This window comes from Electrophorus electricus, unplaced genomic scaffold (assembly GCF_041902795.1).
Source record: "Electrophorus electricus isolate QZ-2024a unplaced genomic scaffold, ASM4190279v1 Scaffold47, whole genome shotgun sequence".
Classification (NCBI taxonomy): Eukaryota; Metazoa; Chordata; class Actinopteri; order Gymnotiformes; family Gymnotidae; genus Electrophorus; species Electrophorus electricus.
Window position 1 is genome coordinate 442,117 of NW_027658765.1, and position 18,908 is coordinate 461,024.

The window sequence follows — 18,908 nt, forward strand, 5'->3', positions numbered from 1 at the left end:
ATGATCCACGAAGGACCGTTGACTTGGAAAGTTAGTAAAGATAAAGCTATAGGTAAGAGATCATCACAGCTGAACAAATCACATTTTTGTTTTTCCTCTTGCAAATGATTACTTGACAGGTCCATTCTCACTCTGTGTGTGTGTGTTTGTGTGTGTGTGTGTTTCAGACATTCATGCTCTGCTTCTCTCAGACCTGTTGGTGCTACTCCAAAGGGGTTCAGGTGACCGTTTGATCTTGCGATGTCCTGCGCGCTCACTGGGTGGGGTTTGGGGTAGGAACACGGACCTCAAAACCCCCTTTTGCCCCGTTGTTCGCTTGGATTCATCTCTTGTCAGATCTGTGGCTACAGGTATATTTGTAGTTATTCTTACAGCTATGAATAGCCAGAATAGATGAATGGGTCTGGAATAACTAAGTCTTTATTTTATTTAAAAAAAATTAAGAAGCCAGTTACAAATTGCATTTGGGTTAGTTTGAATACATTGTTTGACAGCCTGCTCTTCTCTATCAGATAACAAGGCCTTGTATGTGATCAGTACATCAGAGAGACAGATATACGAGCTGGTGGCTGGGACTTCCTCTGAGAAAAACACGTGAGTTTGTTTTTTTGTCTCTCTCTGACCCACCATCTTCTCATCAAGGTCAACCAGTCAGCACTGCTGTGTCTGTTTTGTGATAACATTTATGGTGTCAGGCCATTTATGTTCAGATGATTTTAACAACATTGTGCTGTTGTAGAAATTGGGACCTGATGGCTTTAGCGATGTTTCCACAGATGGAAGAACCTGTTAGAAAAGACCATCTCCTCGGCCTCTGGAGGCATTGAAGCCACCGAGCAAGGATCAACAGCTCCGTAAGTACTCAGGATTTTTAAAGTTTTCTAATGCTGCTGTAATGCTGTTAAGAGAAGGCAGAATTTCAAAGATGCACTTACAATGATTGGACTCCTGACATCTCCTCTAGGTCTGCGGTTCTACGGTTGCATGGTAATCATGTCGGTCGTCTAGGTAAGCCCATGTTTGTTTTTGTTTGTATACAATGTCATAGGATTTGCTCTCTTTGGTACTTATGGCTGATGCCTTTGGTCTCTAGATGGCTCCCTAACAGAAGAGTCTGGTTCTATAGAGAGAGATTCACAGAGTGAAGATGAAAATGTACTCACACCTACTATCCCAACTGACCAATCAGAAGCCTACATGCATACTGGTGGGCAGGGTTATGTGGGAGGACAAGCTAAAGTGGCTGATGCTGCTTTTCAAGATGGTAAGAATTTGTTACACTCCATTACACAGTCATTGTTGCACTATGATAGTTAAACAGTATATTTCTGGTGGTGGTGGTGTTTTTGTAAATAGAATTTTAGCAGGCTCAGATATTTACCAACTTTTTTGCACCCTTTGTGTTCTGCCAGTCAGGACACTAAGACTGTTGATCCTTGGATCCTTGGATCCTTTAGAGGCTGCCAGTCAGAAGCAGAAAGTGACATCATTGTCCTCACAGCAAGAAGGGCAGGAGATGCCTTGCCAGTCACCAAAAGGCCGTTCACACCTGGAGATGCTGAGGCATGAAACGAGGCCCTGCCAATCACGAGCAATCATACGGCAGCGCATGATAAAAAATGTGGATGGAATCTTTCAAAGAATGGAGGGACTGATGAAAAACCTGCATCAGCTTAGGGTAAAGTGGATATATTACTCACTCTCTCTCAAACACACACACACACACACACACACACACACACACACACACACACTATCATTGCAGCTAGCTAGCACTTTCATGTTATGTTTTAAAAGAATGGCTTTGTGCACTTGTGAGATCCTGGTTAACTCCTTGTTTTCATTTTCATAGGAGATTGAAGCACTGTAGACTGCTTACAATGGTGAGAAAAAAGTTACCTGTCAGTCAGTTCAGATGACACCATCCATGGGTCTTCCTCCATTATCAGGACACCATCTATTTATCTTGGGTCGAGCGATGGTAAGTGTGTCAAAGAAGCAATTTATAAATACTGGGGCTAAATCTGTTTAATGCTGTACCACAATTCTTTTTGATTGTACCAAAAAAAAGAAAAATCTAGTCTGGAATCACTGGGATAATTTGGGTTGAGTTTAAATGGAGCCCACTGTTATCACTCATAATCCGGTTTCAGTTGTGAACTGTCTTTTGTGATGTTTCTTTAACCCAGTCCCCCACTGCGAGTAAGCCTGAAAGGCTGGGCCAGGCCAGCACTGAAAGCATGCCTAGACTGCTCATGCTGTCCTCCACCAACGAGCTGCTCACATGCCTGGGTGTGTTCTTGTGCCGGCGTTGCTGCCTGCTGAAGGACCTGACTGCTGACGAGCCTGTGCAGTGGCTGCGCATTGTGGACTGCTACGTGACACTGACAGAATGGCAGGAGCAAAGCTTCCTCATTCCAAGCACCGTGGTCTTTCTCTACATGCTGTGCCGTGACATCATTTCAGCTGAGGTGGCCACCAAGGAGGAGTTGCAGGCCGTGCTGCTCACATGCTTGTATGTGTCTTGCTCCTACATGTGTGAGGAGATCAGCTACCCAGCCAAAGCTTTCCTGGTGGAGGAAAACAAAGGGGCCTTCTGGGCCCGATCCCTGGACATTGCTAACCGCATGAGTGGCAAGATGCTGCAGATTAACAATGACCCGCAGTATTTTTGGCAGGTCTTCACTGACCTGAAGAACAAGATGGTTCATTAAAGGATTAAACAATAAAATATTTTATTAATTAAACATTTTGTTAAAAAGTTCAAGTTCAAGAGGTTTTATTGTCATTTCAGCTATATACAAGTACACAAAAAAAACAAGACAATGTTCCTCCAGGACCATGGTGCAACATAAAAACAACAGTGCAACAGACAACATGCTACACAAGTGCAAACAGTCCAATATACTGCAAAATGTCATTAAATAAACATTAAATAAACAATAATAAATACAGGACAGGACAAATACAAAATACAAAATGAGTAGACAGTGCAATTTAGTACAGTACACAGTACTGGGCATATGTTAAGTGAGTTGTGCATAGCAATCAGTGATATGCTACCCTGAACATAGCAGTCACCGGTAGCAGCCAGAACAGTTCAGAGTACAGTGCTGGTTTAGTACAGTACTCTAGCAGCAAGTAGGATAATGTGCAAGACTGCAACAGGAGTGCATAGTTTATTTGTGTGATGTTTGACTTCAGCACTAGTCCGATGCAAAACAATGTGTGAGTGTGTGTATAGATATGTATGTATGTACGTATGTATGTGTGTGTGTGTGTGTGTGTGTGTGTGTGTGTGTGTGTGTGTGTGTGTGTGTGTGTGTGACTGTCTATATGCATGTATAAAAGTGCCCATTTTGGAATCTGAATTGGAATTGGAGTTAGCCAGAGTTCAGGAGTCTAATGGCTTTAGGAAGGACACTAGCGTTGATTTTGATTCTAGCCACAGTTCTAGTAATAAGCAGAGTTACAACTCTGCATGCAAAGTCACTGAACGTTTGACTGTTAATTCTGTAGCAAGCATAATTGAAAAAATTACATGTCCTAAATGCATGTGTGGTAAATACATTGACATTAGTATTTTTAATTAATTTCTAACATTCGGAGACATTCAGAGGTGTTTCTATTAGGCCCAGAGTTAGCTAGGTCCCCACTGTCTAATTACTCAATGAACCTCAATGGTCTCCCAATCACATCTTATCTAACGGTTAAAGATCTTGGAGTTATGGATCCCACTCTCTCGTTCAAAGCTCATGTAAATAAATAATGTTTCTAGGACCGCCTTTCTCCATTTTTAAATTGACTTTATTAAGAAAATTCAATTCAATTCAATACAAACACTCCATCACAAAAACCTCACAAACAATATCTACCAGAGGGAACAGACTACCTTCACTCTATTAACTACATTAATAATTAACAACACAATTTACATCTGTAAATTAGGTATACATCATCCATTTATATGTCCAAAAGAGTCCAGGAAATTTTTCCTCTCATATCAAACGTCTTCAACCTTTTTAACTCACACACAATCTGTTTAAAAACTATTTCTGCAGGTATTATACATTGCTCAATAATCATCTTACATCGTGTTTTCCAAATCTTCGAATTTGGCACACAAACAATCATCCAACAAAGGTCCTTCACATTCTCAGTCAAATTCTCATTAAACACTCCATACATAATACTTTTCCTGTTACGATCCCATTTAAACCCAATACCTTTCATTTTCTCCCAAATTTCAATAGTCCTTGTGCACTGCAGTAATATATGTTCTATCATTTCATCGGCTATGCAATTTTACATCGTACAGGCAATCTTCCAACAGATATAAGCCATGCAGTATCTCGAACATTTTCCGAGATACTTTTAGACTGCACATCTTTAACACAGGTTTCACATTCTGTCACTGTCAGACCCTTATAATTGACATTCCCCCAAAATCACAGTCTTGTATTGTTTTATCTATCATTTTATTTGGGGACTTATTCCAATCAATATTAAGCTGCCTATATTTAAACAAAAAATCTCCATATAGTAATTTAAAATAAGGAGCATGTTTCCTTGACTTGCCTCTTTTCTTTCCACTGATTTACATCTCCTACCCAAATTGCTTTCCGAAATATAGCTTTCGTTACATTTTTGCAAAAGGCATTTTCTAATTTCTGAGCTAACTCAACTCCCCCTAATCCGCCTTTATTTTTTGACTTGTACATAATTTCCCTTTTTGTCACTTCTGTTATTTCCCCAAATAAAACGAACACACATTTTATTCAGCCTCTTAATACATTTCTCATCCGGAGGGAAAACCATAGCCAAAAACAACAATTTCGAAAAAATAAAGGTCTTAACCTCCTGTATTCTAGTCTTATAGTTTGACACCCTCCATTTTCCCAATTCTAGTTTAATTTCACACTCCTTTTTCTCCCAATTCCGTTCGCTACATCTACCATTTACTACCATCAAACCTAATATTTTTATTTCAGTTTTTATTTCTACATCTATTGGTACAGGTTGCCCATCTCCTGTCCATACCCCTTCACTTTTACTTTCATTTAATTTTGCTCCAGCCACAACTTCATACATTTCAAAGTGCCTCTTAACTATAGGAAACTCATTTTGATTCTTGACATAAGCCGTCACATCATCTGCGTACGCAGATATTTTCCATCTTTCCATACCTAACATGTGAACACCTTGTAATTGCTGATCATTATTAATTTTATATAATAGTGGGCTAATAGCGATGACATATAATGCAGCACTCAATGGGCATCCTTGTTTAACCCCTCTATGTATTTCAAAATCTTCAGTTAACACACCATTAACATTAATTTGGACTTTTGATTTACTATACAATAATTTAATCATATTTACAAACCTCTCTGGAAATCCATAATGTTCCAATGTACACCATAAGTAGTCTCTAGAAATATAATCAAAGGCCTTTTTCTGATCCAGTCCAATTATATAAAAATCCCTCTCAGACCCTTCAATAACCAAACTCCTTATTACCCCTAAACTATCCCACATGTATCTTACTCTTATCACACATATCTGTTCCAACTCTATGATATCATTCAATATTTCTGACATCCTATTAACAATTATTTTTGCACAAATTTTGTACTCCAAGTTTAATAGGCTGACCTGTCTCCAATTATCCAACTTACAAGGATCTCCTTTTTTTATATATTAATGATATCACACTATGATAAAATGAATCATGCAATTGCCCCCCATCTAATGCTTCATTAAAAACATCAGCTAGAAGATCAGCAATTTCACTAACGCACACCTTATGAAATTCAGCAGGTAAACCATCGGCTCTAGGATTCTTGCGTGGGTTTCATTCCTCTATTGCTCTGATAACTTATTTTTTCCTAATTCATTCTTCCAACTCCTGCAGCTCCTCCCCTTGAATTCTAAAATAATCACCTGGAATGTAAACCTAGCCTAGAGGACCTTTAGAGCTTTATTATTAAAAAAAGACAGACAGATGAACAGAAAAATGCAAAATGTATATAGAATATTTTTAAGTATTCGCCATCTCCACCATTATAGGAATGATATGTGTGTGTGTGTGTGTGTGTGTGTGTGTTTATGTATGTATGTATGTATGTATATATATATATATATATATATATATATATATATATATATATATATATATATATATATATATATATATATATATATATATATGGTTACGTGCGAGTACATGTATGTTGGATTGTATATGTACACGTATTAGAGTGTGATATTTATCGTTTATGGATTGGCTCTGTATGGATTTTATCAATGGTCTCCAGTCTAGATGATTGATTCTGTTATTGATTAATAATTAATAGAATTATTCTATTGATATATAGTCTATCAATAGATTTTTCTATTGGGTGACACTAATATCATTTTTTGTTTTCCAGTTCATGAGTATGTTTTTTTTGTTTGTTGTTTTTTTGCAATAATATTTTTATTATATCAATATAATAATGTTATACATAGTATCCTGTCATATTGGTTGATGATATGTCTCCTAGGAGAAATAAAGATGGTGTTGGATGGCTATGGTTATTTAAAGCATGGGATATGTTGGTGATGATGACTTGCCAAAATTGCTTGATAGGTGTGCTCTGCCACGTGGCGTGAATGTAATCGTCAGCTGTGTTTTGAGTAAAATATGTACAGATTGCTGAGCTTGTGAAACCAATTTTAAACATCCAATGTGTAGTATAATGTACTCTGTATTATTTTGTACTGAATGCATTGTAGGTTAGTGTTGCTGTCATGTGGTAATTATTATTACACATTTTAATCCAAACTGTGGTATCGGGGGCTAGTAATAAATCTTCCTCCCATTGTCTCGATGGGAGAGTAACTGTGAGATTTGATTTCACTATTGTTTTGTATATCTTAGATAATAGGTTTTTTGTATTAAGAATGTTTGTTTATAAAATCTGATATGGATGTAGGTATCGGAATTGATTTTTGAACACATAGGTGATCTTAGCTGATGGTATTGTAGGAACTAGGGGCTTTCTATACCATATTTTGGGGCTAGTTGTGGGCGTGACATGAAAGAAGTCTTATGATAAATATGTTTAAGGTGTGTAATGCCTTTTTCTATCCAAGAGGTAAAGTTTAATATTTTTGTTCATGGTAAAGTCTGGATTGTTCCAAATGGGAGAATGACTAGTTTGTGTGAGTGTGGAGTTTGATATCTTGTGGAATTTCCACCAGACTGTTAGCATCATGGCCACCTTCAAACTGTTGAAACATGGATATTTTTGAATATGAGTCTGGGCACATTTGAAACACCTGCTGCAAACATTACTGACATTATTTCTTGTTTATGTGATTGGCTGTGTTTCTCTAGTCACAAGTACTTCTGAATGCTCCTCCAGAGCACCCAGAAACCCTCATAGTGGGTTTCTCAACTTGCTCAGACTCAAATCTGAATATCGGCATCTGAAACATCTTGGAGAGGAACAAAAAACACAACACATTTGATTAAATTGTTCTGGTCACCAGGACCGGAGCTCAACCCAGCTCTGGTAAAGGCTACCAGTGCACTGAAGGGGTCCATGCTCTAAACTCTGGAATCCCACCGGACTGAGGCGTTGGGAAAGCGGTTTCTCTGTATGCCCAGTCATGATGAAAAGATTGTGAATCTTTTATGTGAATGTTTACGTAAATATGAGATTTTACACTCAGAATGTAAATAAAGGTAAGTAAATAAACACATTGTAGTTGATGGTTTTAACAATACCCAGCGTTAGCCTACTTGATCGAATAAACTAATATTATTAACCTATTAATAATACAAAAAAAAAATCTGTATTAACAATTTACTATTTGCCATTACAACTCTGCCTTGAGATCTGAAGTAAATGACTTTATGTAATATAGAATGTAATGTGAAAAATAAATTCGGTAAATTCTGGCTTTAAAAAAGTTCTTTCAGTGTTACTACCACCTGTTGTAGATCGACAGTCACACACCCCCTCTGACAGCCGTGCTGGGCGGTTGAATGGGGTTTGTGTGTATAGGATATACTAATACTGGACGCTGCAAGCAAACGCGCGGCCACATGCTCTACGTCGGCCCTGCAACGAGTTGGGGAGTATACGGCAGGAGGAGAGAGAAAGCTTTGACTAAGTGCATCCTCACCTGGGCACACTCCGCATCATTTCCCCTTATGGAACATCCATACCTCCAGGGCGCTACACTCCATCACTCATACCCAGCACAGCACATACTCACCTGGACACACTCCTCACCATATCCCACTCTACATTCCGGAGCTCCAGACCTCCAGGATTGCAGCGCACCAGCCGACCCTTTAGGGACCACACTTAAGCCCCCCTCCTTGGGCTAAACCTCTTAGATTGGATCAAGGGCTAATTTTCAATGGATCGCAGCAACGTAGCTGCTCTGCCACTCACAAGAACCTGGCCCAGAATCAGGTCATTTAAGGTCAATTAGCACCAGGTTCTCCACAAACATGCTTTGCAGCTGAATCCCTGGTCCGTTCACACGTGTCTTTGCTCACTGGGGTCCGGGAGGATTCTGATTTGGAAGCGTTCAGTCATAATCCCACAGGCACCAAATGTCTGAACCTGCGGTTCCTCTCATACTGAGCAGGATTACTGTTGCAACACCACATCATCAGTAGGGTAAAACTAACCTGTCTCATGACGGTCTAAACCCACCTCACATTCCCTGTTAGTGAGTGAACAATCCAACGCTTGGTGAATTCTGCTTCACAATGATGGGAAGAGCCGACATCGAAGGATCAAAAAGCGACGTCGCTATGAACGCTTGGCCGCCACAAGTCAGTTATCCCTGTGGTAACTTTTCTGACACTTCCTGCTTAAAACCCAAAAAGCCAGAAGCCTCACTTTCACGGTCTGTATACCTACTGAAAATGAAAATTAAACGAGTTTTTGCTGTTCTGCTCCATGGGAGGTTTCTGTCCTGCCCGAGCTCACATTAGGACACCTGTATTACGCTTTAACAGGTGTAACCCCCCCCAGTCAATGAGAACATTTTTAATATCTGTGGGAAAAGAGGGAGAAATGTATCCAACAACTTTCTTTTTTAATGTGCAACACAGTCAAAATTGTGAACTCATCTACATGCAAAAACCACAAAAAGCATTTACAAACTGGAAACTCTTACTGCATAATTAAAACATTATACAACTTAAGAAAAAACATAACATAAAACATAAAACATCGGTAAATATGAGAATTCAAACAACAAAATGAACCAAGCTTATTCAAATTGAGAAGTAACAGCAGTAACTCTAGGCATGACCCATGGCCTTGAGGACCTGTTCGGCAGCGGTGTGGTGGGCCTCCTCCTCCATGTTGTTGTTGTTGGGGCAGGGGAGAACTTCGGCAGCACCGCAGAACGGTTCGGATAACCCTGGTACCAGCACGCTGTAGTTGACACAGAGTAAGCCATTGGTGTTGGTATGATAGCGCACGTTGTAGAGTGGCACGCCGAACCCATACATTTGACACAGGAAGTGCACAGCATTGCACGTCCGCGAGAAGTGCTGTGGGCGGGGGTCGTGGGAGGCCGCCCCCACTGACTGGAAGCGCGTGGGTGTGAGAAGAGCCTGGCGGACAGGTGTAGGACCCGGAGAGGCGAAGGCGCCCACTTCTTCACGCTCGTCATGTCTGCGCTTGGAGCTGCCAGAGAACCAGTGGGCAGTGACGAAGATTACTCATATAAACCTTACTCATATAAACACCACCTGGATTGGCTTTGACATATTCAGGTGGATTTGGGCATGTCATCCAAAGCACACAGAAGCAATAATCTGTTAATACACCATAATTCTATAATCCCAACCCATCAATAAGAACCCTTAACGGCAATTGAATAGAGAAGGCAGCATACCGTACTGAGTCTGCATTGTCTAGGGTGTTGGAAATTCAGGTTACTGGCCATCATAAATATATTCCAGGTTTACAGTCAATGAGAGGGAGATGGTACTCTCTCTCCATCCATCACTACACCTACGAGACAGTCTGTAAGGAGGCCACACTCTAAGTGATGTGAAGGCGTTTACTCCAGACCTTTTTGTGTATTAAATGGGTTTGTTCTAGACCTTTGCTAGCTCTCTAGTGCAGGATCTAATAACGTAATGACAAACAGCTGGCTGAGAAACAAGCAGCCATGGGGCCAGTTACTCATGGTCCCGTTAAATAAGAGGATTCAGAACAAACTGAGCAGTTATTACTGTATAGTTCATCCATTATTGATGTTGATTTCTCAAATTAAAGATGTGGTTTTGCAGCTTAATCTCAATGGAATTTTTTAAATTTAAAATGCTCTGAGTTAGACTACAGAGTCAGTACAGCATATGTGTGTGTGTGTACACATGTGCATGTGTGTGTGTGCGCGCGAGTGTGTGCGTGTGAGCACGAGTGTGTGTGCGTGAGTGTTTGTGCGTGCGTGCGTGTCTAATTGCGCACAAACGTTTCTTGTGCAATGTGAAAAAACAAAGAGCTAGACAGAAAAAGAGAGGGAGATTGATCAAACAAGGAGGGAGGACCTAGCTAAGCTAGGACTGAGGGGAATGACTTCAGGGCAGAGGTGGGGAGATGAATGGCTAAGATGATGGACTGTTGGATGGACTGATGGTGTTCAGTGTAGACCCAAAACAGGGCCTTCAAATCCAGCCTTAGGGGAAACGCACTTAAAGACAGACAAGTGAAGGTTGTAGGTCACATACCTACAATGTGCTTCCCTCACTGTCTATCCATCGGTACGTTACTGATACATACCTGTAGATGGATAAACAGATACATACATAACAATACATACCTATAGAGCGATAGATACATACAAACATACATGCACACAGAAAGACATAAAGAAGAATTTTAGGTCTACCTTTGATATCGAAGAAATCAAGAATTGTCCTACCTATCACACACACAGGCACTAGGTTAGCTAGCTAACTATTCGACGAAACTGAGTACACAAACGCTATGGTAAAAACCTGTGTAAAAAGACCAAAACCTGAAGTAAATTGTTAACTGGAGATGGTAAATGTCATTAATGAATTATGAGCGAAAGATAAACTCGTATGTCAAATGAGCCAGTATGAAGCAGAACTAGCTAGCTAGGTTTACTCTTTAGCTTGCTAGCTAGCTGGTTTTTGTGGCTCGTTTAATGGGGGCGAGTCTGCACGCTAATTAGCTGCTATCACGGCGAGCGTATTATAGCAAAGAAACTAATGTTAGACTATAGGCACAGTCTATATTGTGAGAGACACATTACCCCCAGATATTCAGATATGCTCAAAATGCCCCCCATATAGCGAGGTAATAAATTAAAATATTGCACACACTAGTTGTGTCAGCTGCTGTTGGTGAGACATTTTATGTTATAACACCCACCACTGCTGTCTATTGTCGCACTTAATTTCAGACAATATTACTTTTTTTCTGTGTAAAGTCCCCTTTACTGTCTTGCTGGAAGCCTAATTCTGGACATGGACATGAGTGTTCCAGTGCAGTGGTGACTTCTCTGGGTCAGGATAGTCAGGGTCAACAGGGGTGTGTGAATGCCAAGGTTTTAGCCTTTTGAATTTTCCTGTGCCCATAATTACAATAATTTTCTAATAATTAATCTTTGTTTTTGTTTTTTTTTTGTGGTAGAGACATGTTAGGCAAGACAGTACAGGTTGTACCCTTACTGCTTTGCTCAGAACTGGCTTTCAAAACACATGTATTTCATTTTTTTAGCTCTAACATGTTGGCTTTACCTGAAGTTCTTCTAACGACACTTCAGTGTGGCAGATTCTCTTCTGACTGGTTATCACTGGGCTACTACACTGAAGTATTCTCATATGCTATCAGTAAATATGCCACTTACTTCTGTGTCATTCCACATGTAAACATGGTTCTCTTTACAGAAAATAGTTTAGTGGTGCAATAGCTTATCCTCTTTCCTGTCAACTTCCATATCACTTCAACTAAGTCAATCAAATCAAAATCAAAATTTATTTGTATAGCGCTTTTTACAACAGTTGTCACAAAGCAGCTTTACAAATGTCCAAGTCCAAGCCTCCAGTGAGCAAGACAAAGGCAACAGTGGCAAGGAAAAACTCCCTAGAACATGAGGAAGAAACCTTGAGAGGAACCAAGACTCAAAGGGGGGCCCATGCTTCTCTGGCCAACAACGGTCACCACAATAATGACAATTTTAAGAGGAAAAAAAAAGCAATTAATTTCTAGTCTAACTTTCTAGAGGTCCTAATCTTGTCCCTAAGTACACAGAAAAAAACCAAACAAACTCAGCAGGATTACATGTATATTTACATTTACAGCATTTAGCAGCTGCGCTCATCCAGAACGACTTACAAAAGTGCTTTGTCATTTACTCATAGAATATATCCAAGTTCAGTATAGTAGGTTAGAATTAAACATACCATTGAACTAGAATACTGTGGAATACAGGGATAAATGCTGATAGCTAGAAGTGCAAAATACATAAGGTCTATTTTAAACAACGATAAGTGATATAAACAATAAGTGCTAGAGTTTGTATATTTACCCCTAACTAAGCATTTCCTTCTAGCACTAAGTGTTTTCTGCAACTTTACTGTTAATGAAAGTGACTTTAATCCATTGTTTAGGCTACATACTCATCAGTTCCTGGTTCTCACAAAATATGCCTTTAATTGTATTGGAAGCTACATGGTCGGTGTAGTATGACTAAGATGTTAAGTCTCATTTCCTCCGTAGATTGGGGAATTGTCAAGAAGGAAGTGCTTGGGAGGTCTAATGATTTCCAGGGTTACGTTCTCAGGAGTGTTAGCTCCTGGTAGGGTCTCCCATGGCAACCAGGTCTGGGGTGGAGACTAGACAAACACAAGCCATTAACACCCTTATGATCAAAAGTATGAGAAGTATGAGAGGATCAGCCCAAAGAGACAATGTGGGGGGCTGTGCAGTGCCTGGGCAGTGAAACAGATTATCTCTTGAAGGTTAAATCCCTTAAAGGTCTTAGCCCTGCTCATCCCACATGCTGATGTGTGAGTGAAACAGTGCATAGGTGTAGAGACCTGGACTTGGCAAGATGCAAGCCTATCCTCGCAGTCTGGTGCTATTCTGTTACTAGAGGACCTGAACACGCTTCTCCAACAGTACGTTCTTCTGGGCCTGATGACAACGCACACACACATGAACACGCACACACTCGGGCACACAAACAGACATACAGATACTGTTTAATTTCTTCACATCTGTAGATACACTAGCATAAGTTGATATATACATTTATGAGTTTGATTATGAGCTGATTTCAACTTGACACGTACAGAGTATATAATATACATAGAGAGTGCATAGTTTTATCAGATTGAGTGCTACAGATTCTTGTAATGAAAGGTGACAAACCCAGCCATATGAAGAAAACAAGTACAGGGTTAATCCCTTAAAGGTTTAAAGAAGTCTCCCTTAAAGGTCTTAGTCCTGCTCATACCACATGCTGATGTGTGAGTGGAACAGTGCAGAGGTGTAGAGACCTAGACTTGGCGACATGCAGGTCTTTCCTTGCAATTAGTGCTGCATTCTGCTGCAGGAGAACCAGAACATGCTACTCCACACACAAACAGATACACACACACACACACACACACACACACACACACAGTTGCGCAAATATACACAGATACACATTGTGTTTAATTTCTTCACATCTGCAGACTAGAGTAAGCTGAGGGTATAGTGTTAAACCAGGTACTACATACAGAGTGTATAGTATATATATACAGAGTATATAGTTTTACCAGATGATCGTGCTGATCTTTGATCTCCTGGTTCTTCATCTCCAGCGCCACTTTCAGGCTCATAATGTCTTCCTCTATGGGCTGGTATAACACACACATACGCACACGCGTACGCACGCACACACCCACACACACGCGCGCACACACACACGTGCTGACACACACGCGCACACACACACACGCATACACACACACAAACGCGCACACACACACGCACACACGAATCATTACTACAGCCAGTACAATGGAAAGGTGGGAATGTGTACTGAATGTGTACTGCTGCTATAAGTGAAAGGTGGAGGTACTGGTGGATGTGTACTGACACTATAAGGGATCTCTACCTGCAGTGACAGTCTGAGCTTCTCAAGTTCTTCCTCCAGAGATTTCTTCTCCAGTTCACAGGCCATTTTCATATCTGCCAGAGCAAGTATCATTGCTGCTGTATATATATAGAACACAGATTTTATATACTGCATAATTACTACTGGATATATAAAATATACTATATATAGTACTATACATATATTAGTATCACTTTTATTGGAGCCTAAAGGTTAACATTCATTATTAGTTATGTTAGTATTATTGCATTTCCATAGTACTTACTCTTGATGGACCTGTTATGCTCCTCCTCCTCCTGCTGTTTCTGCAGGAGCTCTGTCTCCTCCTGCTGCTCGTGTTTCAGCATCTCCTGAAGAACCTGGAGCTCCTTCTGCTTCTGCAACCTCAGCTCCTTCAGCTGCTCCAACAAACTGTTCTCCAACTCCTCCTTCTCACACCGCAAACACTCCAATTGGGCCACAGGCCACACTACTGACACAGAACCACACACACACACACACACACACAGAGACAAACAGAAAGAAAGACAGACATATGAAATTAGAAAGCGATATAGGGTAGAAATAGATTGATGTTATTCAGGGACCTCATTTATAAAACTTTGTGGATTCCAAAGTGAAAGTGTGTGTATTCTGCACAAATAACAGGAAATGGCATATATTCCCCCAAAAATTTGATTTCTAAAGACTCGAGTATGAATTATTGGGAGATAGAGGCGACAATGCAGCGCTAAAGACAAAAAAGGAATTTTAACCGCAGTTATGAGTGGCAGCACCAGCAACCGCAGGCGTGAGTGGCATTATATTTACATTTACCCTCCACATCCTTTGTGTCTGTATATTCGTCCTCGATGCGTCCAGTACACCATCTCCAGAAACGTCTCATTTTTCCTCTGTCCTCTTCAGTGTCTTTCCACAGACTGATTTGTAAAGGTGTTCATGGGATTCCCCTCACATGTGACATCAGGCCACAGGACATATGGGGTTCTAAAGTTCCAAGAGTGTAGATGAGTTGTTTTTCTTTGAATTTCCTAATTTCATTGCTGCCATAGCAGCAACTGGCAATGCAAACAGATGTGTCATTAATGCAGTGACTCTACCTCAACCTGGATTGATTAACCATGTATGGCTCACCGGAGACTGTGATACATATAACATCCCAAAGTGTACTTAATTCTGAGCAAAATCTAACTAGCCTCATTACTGCTGAACTATGAGGGGCCATTTAGGGAGAAACCAGGGAAACACTACTTGTACATACATATGAAACATTTTCACATAAATAGCCTACTACTTACATTTGTGTATAATAATTTAAACTTGCATATACACGCACTTACTTACACTGTAGCTTAACTCACTGAAAAGCAACACTGTTCTGTCCTGAGTTTAGAAACTTCCATTTTTTGTGGTTACTTGTAATTAAGAAGCACACGATGTCAGTAGCAGTGAGTCGATTGATGTGTATAGCGATTGGAGAGCGAAAGAACAAGGAGTTATAGTTCATTGTATCTGTGCGAGTCCAGTTGTCTGCATGCCATTTGAAAGTGTTGCAAGTATGTATGTCTTATTTTATTGTTATTTGTAATCACAGATTATTTTGTGGATAACAATTCTCTGTGAAATTTGGTGCATTGTGTATTTCGGTACGAGTTGTGCCGGGTGTGTTGCTGATTGTCTTGACGGGTTTAATTTCACCTTTCCTCATGACGTCAGTAAACCTGTGGACAAGAACTGATCTTTTTCAGTTTTGCTGTCAGCAGAACGTTTCTCTGCCTGTCAACTTGTGTATTGTACACGTACAGAGAACAGAACTTCTACAGCCAAGGCAAGAACAGAAGCATTGCTGAAGCAGAAACGCTAGAAGCTTACTTGCAAGTTAAGCTTAAATTCTGTTTCCTTGAAAACCACACAACGTACTGAACAGTATGTGATAGAGCAGGCAATAGCACAAGCGACAGAACTCCATTTAAGAAAGGATGGTGTTTCAGCAAAACCAGAAACAACCTCTAGCAACAGGTTTCCACCCTCAGCTTTCAAACCTAAAGCCAATTTCAAATCAACACTACTTCCCATTTTAACTCACAGCACCCTTTTCTTGGTGAAGATGGATAAGTCCATGAACCACATGGAGTTAGGTTTGAGAACAACTATGCCCTGCCAATGCAATATTTCACGCCCCAAAATGGCATCCTACTCCCTCATTCAATCCTATGTTTTCAAACACCCATGATAGCAACACAGACGTGAATGACTTTGAGATATCTTACTCATTGTTAGCTTGTGGCTACAGGTTTACTTCAATTTAATGACAAACCTCAGAACTACAGAGCCTGGAAAGATTCCTTTCAGACTGCTACCAGCGGTTTAAAAGTGGTTTAACTCTACCGCCAAATGAGGAGATGGATTGTCTTCTCAAGTGGTTAGGCAAAGAGTCAGCAGACCATGTTGAACAGATAAGAGCAATACACATCAATCATCCAGAAGCAGGACTGGCTATGATATGGAACAGACTGAAACAATCTTATGGCTCAGCAGAAGCAATAGAAGATGCTATGTTCGATTGCACTGATGCCTTTTTTCTAAATTAACAAAGTTGAGTGATCTGCTACTGGAACTACAGTCAGCCAAGGCTGAAGGTGACTTGCCTGACCTCTCTTTTCTCAACACCACAAGAGGTGTAAACCTCAATGTACAGAAGCTTGTGTTTAAGAGGACCAAAGAGAATAATAAGATGGCTCTTTCAATCCAGGATGCATCCTTCATGAAAATAATGAACGAAGGACTACAGAAAAATTCAAATAATAGTTGGACCGTTACCCTTTGAATGTCCATGGCAACGGCTCCCGAACCACAGGCCTCAAGCACTTGAAGCATCTCATGTCTCTCGGGCACACTGTGACTTAGATCATCAGACCACTGTTACGGCCTTGACTAGGCAGCAAAGCTGTAAAAGAGTGATGAGAAAACCAGACAACAAAAGTGAATGTAGAAAGAAGGGAAACACAAGGAAAGACCATGGTAGTTTAAATGTTGCTGGTGTATTATAACACACACACACACACACACACGCACGCACACGCACGCGCGCACACGCGCACATCACGCGCACACACACACACCTCTGGGAAAAAAAATAAGACCACTACAAAATTATCAGTTTCTCTAATTTTACAATTGATGGGTATATGTTTGACCAGGCTGAGCAGATGTGTTTTATTCTATAAACTACTAGCAACATTTCTGCCAAAATCCAGATAAAAATATTGTGTTTTAGAGCATGTTTTTTATGAAAATGACTAATGATCAAAATAACAAAACACTTACAGAAATTTCAGACCACAAATGTGATCTGAGTATGCGTCACTAAGAACAGCTGGTATATAAAAAACGTAAAGACTTTTTAAGTTGCTTTTCAGTTCATTTAAATCATTAGTCAAGCTAATCAAACCCAACCAAGAGAGAATCCAACACTACCTGCACTCAGATGAGCTACAGGTCTCTCCAGGTTTGTCCTCAATTAAACCTCTATTAAAAGTGTTAACTGTAGTGTATTTTAAGTGTGACAGTGTAACCACTGTCTTTGGTGAAACGGGGAAGACTGTAGTCTTCCTTTATTGTGCAGACACCTGCATAGTCCTTTTTGTGAGACTGTATTACTTCACAAAATACTGCCGCAATCATCATCATCACCGCCTCTGTGAGTGAGTGTGTGTTGGTGAGAGAATGTGTTGCCACCTCCATGCCATAGTTGCTTTGTGGGTTTAGCACCATGGGGATGTCTCTCCACATGTTGGTCATGGGGTCACAGGCCTCTACACTCTGCAAGTGATCAGCACTATCAAACCCACCCACCTACAAATGCAGAAAAGAGGAGAAAGATTCATCTGGAAGTGTTACTTTGGGGATGAAGTTACATCCATTACTTCACATCTGGGAACTGCAGATCCTGTTATGGTTGGTAAATTCTGCAGTCTTGACAATAGCAGACATTTTGCATATCCTTCACTGGTAAAAACTGTAGCGTGTGTGATTGAGGTCCGTTACTGTGCATTATACAAACATACGCTAAGCGTGTGTGTGTGTGTGTGTGTGTGTGTGTGTGTGTGTGTGTGTGTGTGTGTACAATTGTGGCCAAAGGTTTTGAGATTGACAAATTTTGGGTTTTACAAGTTTTTAGATCCTTTTGTCAGATGTTTATATGGCATAGTGAAGTAATTTCATAATATTTTTTTACTTTTTATTGACAAATACATCCAGTTTAAGCAGACTTAATATTTACAATGTTGACCCTTCTGCAATTCACCTTGGCATGCTGGATATCATCTTCTGGGCAAAGTCTTAACTGATGGCAACCCAATCTTGCCTAATCAGTGCTTGGAGTTGATCAGTTTTTTTCTTTTTCTACCATCTTTTGAGGAGAGACCACAGGTTCTCAATGGGATTGAGATCTGGGGAGTTTCCTGACCATGGACCAAAAATGTCAATGTTTTGTTCACCGAGCCACTTGGTTATCATCATTTTGGCCTTGTGACATGGTGCTCCGTCATGCTGGAAAAAGCATCCCACTAGCAAGTCTGGGTTTGACATCCTAAGACGGCGGCTTCGTAGCTAGCAAGCTATAGCGCCAACTAGCTACTGAAACTGTATTTCCATACAATTATGTCGCTATTAACAAGAAAGCGAAGATTAATTAGCTACTTTGTTTCATTCTTTGGAAAGGTGCCATTTATAGTGATATAGATAGC

General features: G+C 40.3%; 1 protein-coding gene and 1 long non-coding RNA gene across 2 annotated transcripts in view; one reads left to right on the plus strand and one right to left on the minus strand.

The window, feature by feature from the left end:
• The window catches only part of LOC145656098 (polymeric immunoglobulin receptor-like), a 179,573-nt gene that overhangs the window by 134,367 nt on the left and 26,298 nt on the right, over window positions 1-18,908 (minus strand). The window lies entirely within an intron of this gene.
• On the plus strand, window positions 821-1,152 carry LOC145656108 (uncharacterized). Its single transcript, XR_014121853.1, has 3 exons — window positions 821-854; window positions 965-1,008; window positions 1,094-1,152. It is a non-coding gene; the product is annotated as an uncharacterized LOC145656108 (long non-coding RNA).